General features: G+C 34.7%; 1 long non-coding RNA gene across 1 annotated transcript; it reads right to left on the bottom strand.

Annotated features, from left to right (window-relative positions):
- Positions 1 to 1,906: 1,906 nt before the first annotated feature.
- LOC132204957 (uncharacterized) lies at positions 1,907 to 2,440 on the bottom strand. Its single transcript, XR_009442629.1, has 3 exons — positions 2,332 to 2,440; positions 2,131 to 2,216; positions 1,907 to 2,063 (listed from the first exon to the last, which is right to left on the bottom strand). It is a non-coding gene; the product is annotated as an uncharacterized LOC132204957 (long non-coding RNA).
- Positions 2,441 to 13,338: the final 10,898 nt, after the last annotated feature.

The following is a 13,338-nucleotide window of genomic DNA, read 5'->3' as shown; positions in this document are numbered from 1 at the left end:
GAAAAAAATTTCGAATTAACTGAACGAAAATGGCACTTTAGGGAATAATTTGGTACATCTTGATTGGATATGCTCTCGGTTTTGACCACAGACAATTAAGGGCCCAGTTATAAACGGCATGATAAATATTCAAAAATTTTTGGTCCATCTTGATCGGATATGCTATCGGTTTTGACCTCAGACAATTCGGGACCGAGTTATAAATGATTTGACCCATATTTAAAAATTTTCGAAAGAAAATTTGGAATAAACAGAATGAAAATGGCACTTTAGGGAACAATTTGGTACATCTTGATTGGATATGATCTCGGTTTTGACCACAGACAATTAGGGGCCGAGTTATAAACGGCATGATACATATTCAAAAATTTTTGGTCCATCTTGATCGGATATGCAATCCGTTTTGACCTCAGACAATTAGGGGCCGAGTTATAAACGACTTGACCCAAAATCAAAAATTTTCGAAAAAAAATTTCGAATAAACTGAACGAAAAGGGCACTTTAGGGAATAATATGGTCCATCTTGATCGGATGTGCAATCCGTTTTGACCTCAGACAATTAGGGGCCGAGTTATAAACGACTCGACCCATAATCAAAAAATTTCGGAAAAACATTTCGAATAAACTTAATGAAATTGGCACTTATGGGAACAATTTGGTCCTTCTTAATCGGATATGCTATCGGTTTTGACCTCAGACAATTCGGGACCGAGTTATAAACGATTTGACCCATATTTAAAAATTTTCGAAAAAAAATTTGGAATAAACAGAATAAAAATGGCACCTTAGGGAACAATTTGGTCCATCTTGATCGGATATGCTATTGGCTTTGACTTCAGACAATCCGGGACCAAGTTATAATCGACTCGTCCCATATTCAAAAATTTTCGTAAAAAAAATTTGAAATTAACAGAATGAAAATGGCACTTTAGGGAACATTTTGGTCCATCTTAATCGGATATGCTATCGGTTTTGACCTCAGACAAATAGGGGCCGAGTTATAAACGGCATGACCCATATTCAAAAATTTTCAAAAAAAAATTTCGAATAAACTTAATGAAAATTGCACTTAAGGGAACAATTTGGTCCCTCTTGAAAGGATATGCTATCGGTTTTGCCCTCAGACAAATTGGGGCCAGTTATTGAAAAATCGACCAATATTCAAAAATTTTCGAAAAAAAATTTGGAATTAACAGAATGAAAATGGCACTGTAGGGAACATTTTGGTCCATCTTAATCGGATATGCTATCGGTTTTGACCTCAGACAAATAGGGGCCGAGTTATATTCGGCATGGGTATATTCAAAAATTTACGAAAAAAATTTCGAATTTACTGAACGAAAATGGCACTTTAGGGAATAATTTGGTACATCTTGATTGGATATGCTCTCGGTTTTGACCACAGACAATTAGGGGCCGAGTTATAAACGGCATGATACATATTCAAAAATTTTCGTAAAAAAATTTCGAATAAACTTAATGAAAATTGCACTTAAGGGAACAATTTGTTCCATCTTGATCGGACACGCTATCGGTTTTGACCTCACACAATTAGGGGCTGACTCAAGTAAAAATCGTGTGCCATTAAATAGCCTTTCCGAAACCTTTCAATAGCTTTTAAGAAACCTTTATCACTTCATGTAGCTGAAATGGAAGCTGAAGCCATTCGCAAACCTTTCAGATGCCATTATTTTGAAAAATTAATGGCTTCGGAAAGGTTTTGAGGGAAGCCTTTACGAAACCTTTCCGATCGCTGTACCAAGCCCTTCCGTAAGCTTTCATATAGCGACGCTTTATTCTTTTGTAGCGACACCTTTCAGATCGCTTTCCAAAGCCTTTCAGGTGAACAGTGACGTCATTTATTTCATGACGTCACGGGGAATGAAACATTTAGAAATTCGTTTTTGGTGACTATTTATTGACAAAAAATAGAAAAAAATCACAATAATTTCAAATGGAACTCACTCGTCATCTTGCCGTAAAATCATTTCTCCCAAGAGAGAACCAAATTGTCGCGCGTCTGTTTCTATGCCGAGCGGGCGCATCCTTTGCACTTGCAGCAACTGAAATCATAAAAGAGACGCAAACATTAATTTGAGTCAAATAAAAATCGTTTTTTAATCACGCGACCTGCTAGATATTTGTTCCCTGCACTTTTGAAGCTAGAGCCTTTAAGGGTTGGTGCCTGGGCGCCGTACTAGGAGGCTGCTGCTCATCTGAAAACAAATTAATCGCGTTTTATTAGCCGCAGTGATTTTTTTTAAGCATTTTTTTAAATTATTTTCTTCTGATTTTCTCGATTTTAACTTCAAATTAGAATTGAAAACTCACCGTAATATTTAACAGGCTATCGGCGTTTTCTTCAGCTTTGCACAAAGCGGGCGAATAACGAATTTTGAAGATTTTTTCGGCAGCATCTCTTTTTAACAAACCATACCGGCCAACCGCCGAGCGCGACTGAAGAGAAACTCGCATTCTCGCAAAGGGGATGAAATGTGGCAACCTGGGGACTATTGTGTGTGCCGTGCATTATCTGAACCACCTGAACTGCATAAGAAAGTATGCAGCAAAACACTTAACAATAGGCACAGCGGATCGGGTCGTCCAAAATATTAAGAAATAAGAGATGCTTGCTGCAGCCCAAAACACAAATTTATCACGGTGCTGTCTAGCCTCCCTTTTCTTACAACCAAAATTTTCTTTAATTAATTATGCAAATCTGGGAACTCTGATAAATTTTAAAATATCATAATTAAAATGAGAATAAAAATCTGCATCTTTTGGTGGTAGTTAAAATAAAAATTAATTAATTTAAGGGTTTAAGGTCACTAGTGCAGGGGCCAACCCTTAGCACCTATTGGAATAAAAACTTTTGCTTGCATTGCATCTTATAATTTTGGACTGATGAGAGGTAGAACCATATTTTTCTGTTAATTACGTGCAAAGTATTAGCAACCATTAGTTTTGTGTGATAGACACGTTTTTTGCCATTCCTAATTATTTTTAAATAAACCCGTTAGAGCAGGGTACTTGCTATGCATATAACTTAAATAAGAAATGTTCAATTAAGATACAGAATAATAATTACGTAGTTGTGACCTTTTTCTTGAATACATTTTTGTAATTAAAGTGCAAAATTGAGAAATTATGCATATTGCTAAAATTCTAAAAATTTATTTTTATAATATTTATATGGAGGGATCAAAGCCGCACCTTTAGTGATAATTCGATCAAATAATATTAAACCGTTCTCGAGATAATTAGCAAAAACTAAAGTTTCGCCGCCAAAGTATGGAACGCTTGAAAGCGGAGGTCCACTTGCTGCAAGTGTGTGTCGGCGCTAAAAGAGATTTTATTTTTCGGTGAATGAAAAATGTGTATCTCTGGTTCTATCAGTCCGATTTAGGTGATTTTTAAAAAATCGAATATATTTTCTTAATTCAAAAAAGAAAGGTTATATGACGCTTGAAGCCATCTTTAAGGCAAATGCCTCAATTTAATTTTTTCTCAAAATTGAAAAATGAATTAATTAATTATTTCTTTATCAGGTACGAATTAAAGGAATTTTATAAATCCATCCCGAAAAATCAATGGTTAGATTTTTTCCAAGATTATACAAATTTATAATTGTTACTAGAACTGATAAATATAGAATAACAATTAAATTAATAATTATTTTTTTAAAACGACTTACTATAAGCAAAATGTTTCAACGCAATCTAATTACTATTTGCATACACGCGCAAAATGGCATTGTATGTTAGCTTAATTCAAACTTGCATCGCTTCAATGATCACATGAAGTTAATTTTAATAATAAATATTTTATATTTTACTTCAAACTGCTCTCCTCCCGCCGTGCACTTTAAGATTTTCGTAAGCAGAGCTGAGGAGCGACGTTGCATTTTCGACAGGACTCGTAAAAACATTCTTGACCGCGGCCCAAGCAGCAAGCAGAGAGAGGTGGAATAATTCTAAAAAAAAAAAAAAGAATCTTCCCTATTATTATTGCAACCCGTGCGAGGCTTTGTTAGGACAGTGGCGCGGGCCCATGCAGTTGATGACGTCATTGCATTATGCTCAAACGCACGCTGCACTATGAAAAGCTACAGAAAGGCTTGGGACAGGGTCGCGAGATAAATAGAAAAAAAATCAAAGATACGCGAACAAGCTGAATGGTTGCGGAATGGCTTCTGAATGGGTTCGTAATTCACGGGGAAATTGTCAACATGTAAAATATAATATTATAGGCTTGAGAAAAGGTTAGGAAAGGTTTCATCAAAGTAAGAGAAAATTGGTCGTTTTCTTGACTGTCTTTAGAAAGGTATCTTAAAGGTTTCGGAAAGGTTTAAAATCTCTCTGAATGGCTTCGGAAAGACAAGTTAAATGTTTCAGAAAGGCTACGGACAGGAAACAAATTTTACTTGAGGAGGTATAGATGAATCAACTTAAATTCAAAAATTTTCGAAAAAAAATTTCAAATAAACTGAACGAATATGGCTTTTTAGGCAACAATTTGGTCCATCTTGATCGGATATGCTATCCGTTTTTAATTCAGACAATTAGGGGTCGAGTTATAAGCGACTTGAATCATATTCAAAAAGTTTCGAAAAAAAATTTCGAATTAACTGAACGAAATGGCCCTTTAGGGAACAATTTGGTCCTTCTTGATCGGATATGCTATCCGTTTTGATTTCAGACAATTAGGGGTCGAGTTATAGCCGACTTGAATCATATTCAAAAATTTTCGAAAAAAAATTTCAAATAAACTGAACGAAAATGGCACTTTAGTGAACAATTTAGTCCATCTTGATCGGATATGCTATCGGTTTTGACTTCAGACAATCCGGGACCAAGTTATAATCGACTCGTCCCATATTCAAAAATTTTCGTAAAAAAATTTCGAATAAACTTAATGAAAATTGAACTTAAGGGAACAATTTGGTCCCTCTTGAAAGGATATGCTAACGGTTTTGACCTCAGACAAATAGGGGCTGAGTTATATTCGGCATGGGTATATTCAAAAATTTTCGAAAAAAATTTCGAATTAACTGAACGAAAATGGCACTTTAGGGAATAATTTGGTACATCTTGATTGGATATGCTATCGGTTTTGACCTCAGACAATTAAGGGCCGAGTTATAAACGGCAAAATACATATTCAAAAATTTTTGAAAAAAATTTCAAATAATTAGAATGAAAATGGCACTTATGGGAACAATTTAGTCCATCTTGATCGGATATGCTATCCGTTTTGACCTCAGACAATTCGGGACCAAGTTATAAACGACTCGACCCATAATCAAAAATTTTCGGAAAAACATTTCGAATAAACTTAATGAAAATGGCACTTATGGGAACAATTTGGTCCTTCTTAATCGGATATGCTATCGGTTTTGACCTCAGACAATTCGGGACCGAGTTATAAACGATTTGACCCATATTTAAAAATTTTCGAAAAAAAATTTGTAATAAACTTAATGAAAATTGCACTTAAGGGAACAATTTGGTCCCTCTTGAAAGGATATGCTATCGGTTTTGCCCTCAGACAAATAGGGGCCAGTTATTGAAAAATCAACCAATATTCAAAAATTTTCGAAAAAAAATTTGGAATTAACAGAATGAAAATGGCACTTTAGGGAACATTTTGGTCCATCTTAATCGGATATGCTATCGGTTTTGACCTCAGACAAATAGGGGCCGAGTTATATTCGGCATGGGTATATTCAAAAATTTACGAAAAAAATTTCGAATTTACTGAACGAAAATAGCACTTTAGGGAATAATTTAGTCGATCTTGATCGGATATGCTATCGGTTTTGACTTCAGACAATCCGGGACCAAGTTATAATCGACTCGTCCCATATTCAAAAATTTTCGTAAAAAAATTTCGAATAAACTTAATGAAAATTGAACTTAAGGGAACAATTTGGTCCCTCTTGAAAGGATATGCTAACGGTTTTGACCTCAGACAAATAGGGGCCAGTTATTGAAAAATCAACCAATATTCAAAAATTTTCGAAAAAAAATTTGGAATTAACAGAATGAAAATGGCACTTTAGGGAACATTTTGGTCCATCTTAATCGGATATGCTATCGGTTTTGACCTCAGACAAATAGGGGCCGAGTTATATTCGGCATGGGTATATTCAAAAATTTTCGAAAAAAATTTCGAATTAACTGAACGAAAATGGCACTTTAGGGAATAATTTGGTACATCTTGATTGGATATGCTCTCGGTTTTGACCACAGACAATTAGGGGCCGAGTTATAAACGGCATGATACATATTCAAAAATTTTTGGTCCATCTTGATCGGATATGCAATCGGTTTTGACAATTCGGGACCGAGTTATAAACGATTTGACCCATATTTAAAAATTTTCGAAAAAAAATTTGGAATAAACAGAATGAAAATGGCACTTTAGGGAACAATTTGGTCCTTCTTGATCGGATATGCTATCGGTTTTGCCCTCAGACAAATAGGGGCCAGTTATTGAAAAATCAACCAATATTCAAAAATTTTCGAAAAAAAATTTGGAATTAACAGAATGAAAATGGCACTTTAGGGAACATTTTGGTCCATCTTAATCGGATATGCTATCGGTTTTGACCTCAGACAAATAGGGGCCGAGTTATATTCGGCATGGGTATATTCAAAAATTTTCGAAAAAAATTTCGAATTAACTGAACGAAAATGGCACTTTAGGGAATAATTTGGTACATCTTGATTGGATATGCTCTCGGTTTTGACCACAGACAATTAGGGGCCGAGTTATAAACAGCATGATACATATTCAAAAATTTTCGTAAAAAAATTTCGAATAAACTTAATGAAAATTGCACTTAAGGGAACAATTTGTTCCATCTTGATCGGACACGCTATCGGTTTTGACCTCACACAATTAGGGGCCGAGTTATAGATGAATCAACTTAAATTCAAAAATTTTCGAAAAAAAATTTCAAATAAACTGAACGAATATGGCTTTTTAGGCAACAATTTGGTCCATCATGATCGGATATGCTATCCGTTTTGACTTCAGAAATTTAGGGGTCGAGTTATAAGCGACTTGAATCAAATTCAAAAATTTTCGAAAAAAAATTTCAAATAAACTGAACGAAAATGGCACTTTAGGGAACAATTTAGTCCATCTTGATCGGATATGCTATCGGTTTTGACTTCAGACAATCCGGGACCAAGTTATAATCGACTCGTCCCATATTCAAAAATTTTCGTAAAAAAATTTCGAATAAACTTAATGAAAATTGAACTTAAGGGAACAATTTGGTCCCTCTTGAAAGGATATGCTAACGGTTTTGACCTCAGACAAATAGGGGCCGAGTTATATTCGGCATGGGTATATTCAAAAATTTTCGAAAAAAATTTCGAATTAACTGAACGAAAATGGCACTTTAGGGAATAATTTGGTACATCTTGATTGGATATGCTATCGGTTTTGACCTCAGACAATTAGGGGCCGAGTTATAAACGGCAAAATACATATTCAAAAATTTTTGAAAAAAAATTTCAAATAATTAGAATGAAAATGGCACTTATGGGAACAACTAAAGTCCATCTTGATCGGATATGCTATCCGTTTTGACCTCAGACAATTCGGGACCAAGTTATAAACGACTCGACCCATAATCAAAAATTTTCGGAAAAACATTTCGAATAAACTTAATGAAAATGGCACTTATGGGAACAATTTGGTCCTTCTTAATCGGATATGCTATCGGTTTTGACCTCAGACAATTCGGGACCGAGTTATAAACGATTTGACCCATATTTAAAAATTTTCGAAAAAAAATTTGTAATAAACTTAATGAAAATTGCACTTAAGGGAACAATTTGGTCCCTCTTGAAAGGATATGCTTTCGGTTTTGCCCTCAGACAAATAGGGGCCAGTTATTGAAAAATCAACCAATATTCAAAAATTTTCGAAAAAAAATTTGGAATTAACAGAATGAAAATGGCACTTTAGGGAACATTTTGGTCCATCTTAATCGGATATGCTATCGGTTTTGACCTCAGACAAATAGGGGCCGAGTTATATTCGGCATGGGTATATTCAAAAATTTACGAAAAAAATTTCGAATTTACTGAACGAAAATGGCACTTTAGGGAATAATTTAGTCGATCTTGATCGGATATGCTATCGGTTTTGACTACAGACAATCCGAGACCAAGTTATAATCGACTCGTCCCATATTCAAAAATTTTCGTAAAAAAATTTCGAATAAACTTAATGAAAATTGAACTTAATGGAACAATTTGGTCCCTCTTGAAAGGATATGCTAACGGTTTTGACCTCAGACAAATAGGGGCTGAGTTATATTCGGCATGGGTATATTCAAAAATTTTCGAAAAAAATTTCGAATTAACTGAACGAAAATGGCACTTTAGGGAATAATTTGGTACATCTTGATTGGATATGCTATCGGTTTTGACCTCAGACAATTAGGGGCCGAGTTATAAACGGCAAAATACATATTCAAAAATTTTTGAAAAAAATTTCAAATAATTAGAATGAAAATGGCACTTATGGGAACAATTTAGTCCATCTTGATCGGATATGCTATCCGTTTTGACCTCAGACAATTCGGGACCAAGTTATAAACGACTCGACCCATAATCAAAAATTTTCGGAAAAACATTTCGAATAAACTTAATGAAAATGGCACTTATGGGAACAATTTGGTCCTTCTTAATCGGATATGCTATCGGTTTTGACCTCAGACAATTCGGGACCGAGTTATAAACGATTTGACCCATATTTAAAAATTTTCGAAAAAAAATTTGTAATAAACTTAATGAAAATTGCACTTAAGGGAACAATTTGGTCCCTCTTGAAAGGATATGCTATCGGTTTTGCCCTCAGACAAATAGGGGCCAGTTATTGAAAAATCAACCAATATTCAAAAATTTTCGAAAAAAAATTTGGAATTAACAGAATGAAAATGGCACTTTAGGGAACATTTTGGTCCATCTTAATCGGATATGCTATCGGTTTTGACCTCAGACAAATAGGGGCCGAGTTATATTCGGCATGGGTATATTCAAAAATTTTCGAAAAAAATTTCGAATTAACTCAACGAAAATGGCACTTTAGGGAATAATTTGGTACATCTTGATTGGATATGCTCTCGGTTTTGACCACAGACAATTAGGGGCCGAGTTATAAACAGCATGATACATATTCAAAAATTTTCGTAAAAAAATTTTGAATAAACTTAATGAAAATTGCACTTAAGGGAACAATTTGTTCCATCTTGATCGGACACGCTATCGGTTTTGACCTCACACAATTAGGGGCCGAGTTATAGATGAATCAACTTAAATTCAAAAATTTTCGAAAAAAAATTTCAAATAAACTGAACGAATATGGCTTTTTAGGCAACAATTTGGTCCATCATGATCGGATATGCTACCCGTTTTGACTTCAGACAATTAGGGGTCGAGTTATAAGCGACTTGAATCATATTCAAAAATTTTCGAAAAAAAATTTCAAATAAACTGAACGAAAATGGCACTTTAGGGAACAATTTAGTCCATCTTGATCGGATATGCTATCGGTTTTGACTTCAGACAATCCGGGACCAAGTTATAATCGACTCGTCCCATATTCAAAAATTTTCGTAAAAAAATTTCGAATAAACTTAATGAAAATTGAACTTAAGGGAACAATTTGGTCCCTCTTGAAAGGATATGCTAACGGTTTTGACCTCAGACAAATAGGGGCCGAGTTATATTCGGCATGGGTATATTCAAAAATTTTCGAAAAAAATTTCGAATTAACTGAACGAAAATGGCACTTTAGGGAATAATTTGGTACATCTTGATTGGATATGCTCTCGGTTTTGACCACAGACAATTAAGGGCCCAGTTATAAACGGCATGATAAATATTCAAAAATTTTTGGTCCATCTTGATCGGATATGCTATCGGTTTTGACCTCAGACAATTCGGGACCGAGTTATAAATGATTTGACCCATATTTAAAAATTTTCGAAAGAAAATTTGGAATAAACAGAATGAAAATGGCACTTTAGGGAACAATTTGGTACATCTTGATTGGATATGATCTCGGTTTTGACCACAGACAATTAGGGGCCGAGTTATAAACGGCATGATACATATTCAAAAATTTTTGGTCCATCTTGATCGGATATGCAATCCGTTTTGACCTCAGACAATTAGGGGCCGAGTTATAAACGACTTGACCCAAAATCAAAAATTTTCGAAAAAAAATTTCGAATAAACTGAACGAAAAGGGCACTTTAGGGAATAATATGGTCCATCTTGATCGGATGTGCAATCCGTTTTGACCTCAGACAATTAGGGGCCGAGTTATAAACGACTCGACCCATAATCAAAAAATTTCGGAAAAACATTTCGAATAAACTTAATGAAATTGGCACTTATGGGAACAATTTGGTCCTTCTTAATCGGATATGCTATCGGTTTTGACCTCAGACAATTCGGGACCGAGTTATAAACGATTTGACCCATATTTAAAAATTTTCGAAAAAAAATTTGGAATAAACAGAATAAAAATGGCACCTTAGGGAACAATTTGGTCCATCTTGATCGGATATGCTATTGGCTTTGACTTCAGACAATCCGGGACCAAGTTATAATCGACTCGTCCCATATTCAAAAATTTTCGTAAAAAAAATTTGAAATTAACAGAATGAAAATGGCACTTTAGGGAACATTTTGGTCCATCTTAATCGGATATGCTATCGGTTTTGACCTCAGACAAATAGGGGCCGAGTTATAAACGGCATGACCCATATTCAAAAATTTTCAAAAAAAAATTTCGAATAAACTTAATGAAAATTGCACTTAAGGGAACAATTTGGTCCCTCTTGAAAGGATATGCTATCGGTTTTGCCCTCAGACAAATTGGGGCCAGTTATTGAAAAATCGACCAATATTCAAAAATTTTCGAAAAAAAATTTGGAATTAACAGAATGAAAATGGCACTGTAGGGAACATTTTGGTCCATCTTAATCGGATATGCTATCGGTTTTGACCTCAGACAAATAGGGGCCGAGTTATATTCGGCATGGGTATATTCAAAAATTTACGAAAAAAATTTCGAATTTACTGAACGAAAATGGCACTTTAGGGAATAATTTGGTACATCTTGATTGGATATGCTCTCGGTTTTGACCACAGACAATTAGGGGCCGAGTTATAAACGGCATGATACATATTCAAAAATTTTCGTAAAAAAATTTCGAATAAACTTAATGAAAATTGCACTTAAGGGAACAATTTGTTCCATCTTGATCGGACACGCTATCGGTTTTGACCTCACACAATAAGGGGCCGAGTTATAATCGACTCGTCCCACATTCAAAAATTTTCGTAAAAAAATTTCGAATAAACTTAATGAAAATTGAACTTAAGGGAACAATTTGGTCCCTCTTGAAAGGATATGCTTACGGTTTTGACCTCAGACAAATAGGGGCTGAGTTATATTCGGCATGGGTATATTCAAAAATTTTCGAAAAAAATTTCGAATTAACTGAACGAAAATGGCACTTTAGGGAATAATTTGGTACATCTTGATTGGATATGCTATCGGTTTTGACCTCAGACAATTAAGGGCCGAGTTATAAACGGCAAAATACATATTCAAAAATTTTTGAAAAAAATTTCAAATTATTAGAATGAAAATGGCACTTATGGGAACAATTTAGTCCATCTTGATCGGATATGCTATCCGTTTTGACCTCAGACAATTCGGGACCAAGTTATAAACGACTCGACCCATAATCAAAAATTTTCGGAAAAACATTTCGAATAAACTTAATGAAAATGGCACTTATGGGAACAATTTGGTCCTTCTTAATCGGATATGCTATCGGTTTTGACCTCAGACAATTCGGGACCGAGTTATAAACGATTTGACCCATATTTAAAAATTTTCGAAAAAAAATTTGTAATAAACTTAATGAAAATTGCACTTAAGGGAACAATTTGGTCCCTCTTGAAAGGATATGCTATCGGTTTTGCCCTCAGACAAATAGGGGCCAGTTATTGAAAAATCAACCAATATTCAAAAATTTTCGAAAAAAAATTTGGAATTAACAGAATGAAAATGGCACTTTAGGGAACATTTTGGTCCATCTTAATCGGATATGCTATCGGTTTTGACCTCAGACAAATAGGGGCCTAGTTATATTCGGCATGGGTATATTCAAAAATTTTCGAAAAAAATTTCGAATTAACTGAACGAAAATGGCACTTTAGGGAATAATTTGGTACATCTTGATTGGATATGCTCTCGGTTTTGACCACAGACAATTAGGGGCCGAGTTATAAACGGCATGATACATATTCAAAAATTTTCATAAAAAAATTTCGAATAAACTTATTGAAAATTGCACTTAAGGGAACAATTTGGTCCCTCTTGAAAGGATATGCTAGCGGTTTTTACCTCAGACAATTAGGGGCCGAGAAATAATCGACTTGACCCATATTTTAAAATTTTCGAAAAAAAATTTGAAATTAACAGAATGAAAATGGAACTTTAGGGAACATTTTGGTCCATCTTAATCGGATATGCTATCGGTTTAGACCTCAGACAAATAGGGGCCGAGTTATAAACGGCATGACCCATATTCAAAAATTTTCGTAAAAAAAATTTCGAATAAACTGAACGAAAATGGCACTTTAGAGGACAATTTGGTCCATCTTGAACGGATATGCTATCCGTTTTGACCTCATGCAATTCGGGACCAAGTTATAAACGACTCGACCCATAATCAAAAATTTTCGGATAAACATTTCGAATAAACTTAATGAAAATGGCACTTATGGGAACAATTTGGTCCTTCTTAATCGGATATGCTATCGGTTTTGACCTCAGAGAATTCGGGACCGAGTTATAAACGATTTGACCCATATTTAAAAATTTTCGAAAAAAAATTTGGAATAAACAGAATGAAAATGGCACTTTAGGGAACAATTTGGTCCTTCTTGATCGGATATGCTATTGGTTTTGACTTCAGACAATCCGGGACCAAGTTATAATCGACTCGTCCCATATTCAAAAATTTTCGTAAAAAAATTTCGAATAAACTTAATGAAAATTGCACTTAAGGGAACAATTTGGTCCCTCTTGAAAGGATATGCTATCGGTTTTGCCCTCAGACTAATAGGGGCCAGTTATTGAAAAATCAACCAATATTCAAAAATTTTCGAAAAAAAATTTGGAATTAACAGAATGAAAATGGCACTTTAGGGAACATTTTGGTCCATCTTAATCGGATATGCTATCGGTTTTGACCTCAGACAAATAGGGGCCGAGTTATATTCGGCATGG

The sequence above is a fragment of the Neocloeon triangulifer genome, unplaced genomic scaffold, assembly GCF_031216515.1.
Source record: "Neocloeon triangulifer isolate White Clay Creek 2 clone unplaced genomic scaffold, ASM3121651v1 ptg000026l, whole genome shotgun sequence".
In the NCBI taxonomy this organism is placed as follows: Eukaryota; Metazoa; Arthropoda; class Insecta; order Ephemeroptera; family Baetidae; genus Neocloeon; species Neocloeon triangulifer.
Note: the sequence above shows the minus strand (reverse complement) of the source record. Positions and strands in the feature narration are given on the sequence as shown.